This window comes from Melanotaenia boesemani, chromosome 10, assembly GCF_017639745.1.
Source record: "Melanotaenia boesemani isolate fMelBoe1 chromosome 10, fMelBoe1.pri, whole genome shotgun sequence".
NCBI lineage: Eukaryota > Metazoa > Chordata > Actinopteri > Atheriniformes > Melanotaeniidae > Melanotaenia > Melanotaenia boesemani.
In genome coordinates this window covers 20,556,832-20,560,243 of record NC_055691.1, presented here as the reverse complement: position 1 = coordinate 20,560,243, position 3,412 = coordinate 20,556,832, and the positions used below count along the sequence as shown (strand labels likewise).

Sequence of the window (3,412 nt, the reverse complement as noted above, 5' to 3'; positions counted from 1 at the left end):
AACTACCTACTTTTCATCTATCTATCTATCTCTATCTATCTCTATCTAGGTAAGTAAATGTTTTTACCTAATGTACTTAGATGTGCGTCCCTGAGACAATGAGGCAACATTTAATCAAACTATAAGGGAAGTTTTAACTGCTCTGTAATCTGTGTGATCCTGACTGGGTAAACACTTCTTGAGAAAATATGAGCATTTTACAGTTTTTTCTCAGTCACTTTGGTTCATTTTTCACATCAGAATTAACATGTGCATAGTAGTTAGTGTGTTTCTCAAAACAATAAGTAAAAACTGCAGAACCTAGTGGATAACCTGAAAAAGTGTGTCACTTGCTAAAAGCAAGCATTTGCAATTTGTTTGAAGAATGAGAAACTATGTGTGCAAATGACTAAGTGTTGTGAAGGTTGAACTAACTATTGTGCAAATGTAAATAGTGACGTGAGAAATGCAGCAAAGAGACTGAGAAAAACTATAATTTCAAAATTATTTTATTCACTCGTCCAGCATGTAATATGGCAGCTTAGTACAGATACATTACAGCAGGTAAACGTAACTTAGCAGTCCACAACACTTTGATTACACGAACAGTGAACAATCTGTTGCAATCCTGGTTACCCACTAGGTTTTCATTTCTATAGTTATATATTTATTTTTTACCTGGGTCACTGTCCACCCGAAAGAACATATTAATGCTGTTTTATATAGGTCAACGCAGTTATTTGTATAGTATAACATTATTGATGATTTTACGTGTTAATCTGGAGTTTTATTATGAAAGAATTATTCTAACTTCCGGGCCGCCAGTTAGCATATTTACCGCTTTAGATTCTGAAGGAAAATTAAAAAAAAAAAGTCATTGCCAAAATCCCAAAACAGGCCGGTTTTTAATTAGGTTTTTCTTTTTTTTTCGTCTTTGAATTCTGGGAATAGGAAAGAAAAAGTCGGTTCTGTTTTTCCGTTTTCCGAGTTTGATTGTAAAAAAGAAAAAACAGAAAAACGACGGTACTTCTGTTTTTTCGATTTTGGTTTCAAACGAAAAAACGAATTGCCTGAATGTACACGGACCCTATTATAGGACGAGTGAAAGGTGCTGTACGGTTCCCCGCGCCACAGAATGTATAAAGGACAAAGATTATCGAGACAGTGTTCGTGTTTAGCAGAGTGGCGCAGCGGAAGCGTGCTGGGCCCATAACCCAGAGGTCGATGGATCGAAACCATCCTCTGCTAAATTAGCTTTTCCCTTTTATTTAAGAACATAATTTCTAACCCACTTGTAACAATAGACATGGACAAAAAAGACCCCTATAACATTTTCTTTTGATTTACTAAAAGAAGAAAACAAACAAAAAGAGTGTTTATAAAGAGAAGGTCCATATATAAACTAATCTACTGTTCTTAACTTTTTCCAAATAAAGATGGCTAATATGTTTGAGATAATTATGAATAAGGGATCTGTTATGAGATTTATTTACTGTTACTGAGGTTTAATAGTGAAACTAATAATACATTTTGCACTTTGGAAGAGTGTAAGACTTTGGAGTAAGACTATATTATTTCCTTGGAGTATTTGAGAAAGTTTTGCCTGTTACTGTTCATTTTTGTAATTATTTTGTTTCCTTGCTGATTTATGGAAGAATTTCTGTGGTTTGAGATGCCCACCAGCTTGACATGGAATTGGCACCAAAACCACGCACAGTCCGAATTGGTAAACTGGAGTGAGAATTCATTAATTATATCTGCCATCAAGAAACAAAAAAGAAGTCAAGTGAAATGTCTTCAGTCTTGATTTAGATTTTGCTTTGGTATCAGAACTGTTAGAAACGAATGAGAATTTCTTAAATCCATCCACTATTTGGAGTTTGATTCCAATATATGGATTTTTAACCAACATCTAGTGAAATATACCATTGGGAAGAGTGAAATATACCATTGAGAAGAGTCCTACATGATGCAGTGACTTTGAACCACAGAAAGTATCCCTGCAGCACTGTAAGATACAATATATTCTAGCTGCTAATATTATCTCATTTTTAGGTTTGGGTTATTTAAAAAAATGATACCCATCCATTTTCTATAACTAATTATTCCAATGTTGTTTAAAATAAGCATTAACTAATATGTATTCCGTCCTTTGGTGAAAAGAAGAACCTAGATTGGACAGTTTTGACACCTGCTGGCAGTAACTTCACTAAAGCAGGGACAGCAGTCTGAAACCATTATTTGAAACTAAAGGCAGAAAGATAATAAAATGTTCTTTATTCATGTTCTTTCTGTGAGTCTGCCTTCATGATATGTGCATAAACTTGGTTAGTCCAGAGGATGTATGGAAGAACAGCTGCAGTACCTCGATCAAACCATTACTTTAACTTTCAGGAAAGTAACCTGGTATTGAACTAACTCAGTGCTGTTTAACTTAATTTGTCAATATCTGGTGGTTTTATGAGACATATTATCACCATGTGATAATTTTTGAAGGTTGGTGAGATGATGCTGTATTAATTCACATGGTAGAGATGATGCAGAGCAGCATATAGAAATACATTACATGCTGTATTTACTGACCTTTGGACATCTGGTGTTTACCCAAAGGAAGGGTAACACTAAATATTTGTTTGCAATGACTATATATATATATATATATATATATATATATATATATATATATATATATATATATATAGAATCTAGGGTGATAGGTTGTGCAGCGGCGATCTATCAACGTCCAGGCCTGATTGTGGACCGTGGAGTCACATGTCTGCATCTGGTGGTGGAAAGTGGTAACAGATTAAGCTGTTCTGGAGACATGGGCCTTGCTGATTATTGCAATTTTGCCATTTTGGCATTAAAGGGTTAAAACAGCTGAAATGAACTGAACTTTGAACTAGTTCATGAGAAGCATGAACTTGCACAAAACTGATACTGTTTTAATCCCATTTGTTTGCATGTTTTACAGTACTCCTATAGGATGTATGATCTTTTTATGTATTTTTTTTTAACTATAACAGCCATTAAATGCATGGAGAAACTGGTGGGTAGACCAGATGCAATGATGCCATATGTCCACTAGGTGGAGTGATTTATTTTCTCTTGTAATGAACCTATACAATAACTGAATGAGCTGCTGGGATATCCAAACAAAAATATAAAAATTTGTCAACCATTTCATCAAATTAAATCAAACTTAATTTAAAAAGCACTTTTCATGCCAAAGTGCTTTACATGATAAAAAACAATTCATGCATATTAAAATAAAACAAGCCCTCACACATCAAAACAGATAATATTGCAATTTAAAAACACACTCATTATAGTCTCTTTTACACAGTCACACGCACACACATGTAGTTGCCCCTACCCTCCCCTATTCTGCACAAACTTGACTCTTTCTTTCTGTCACTTAACTTAATGTGGG

At 34.3% G+C, this 3,412-nt stretch overlaps 1 non-coding gene across 1 annotated transcript; it reads left to right on the top strand.

The window, feature by feature from the left end:
- The first annotated feature begins 1,155 nt into the window (after window positions 1–1,155).
- Window positions 1,156–1,227, top strand: trnam-cau. The gene has a single exon. It is a non-coding gene; the product is annotated as a tRNA-Met (tRNA).
- Window positions 1,228–3,412: the final 2,185 nt, after the last annotated feature.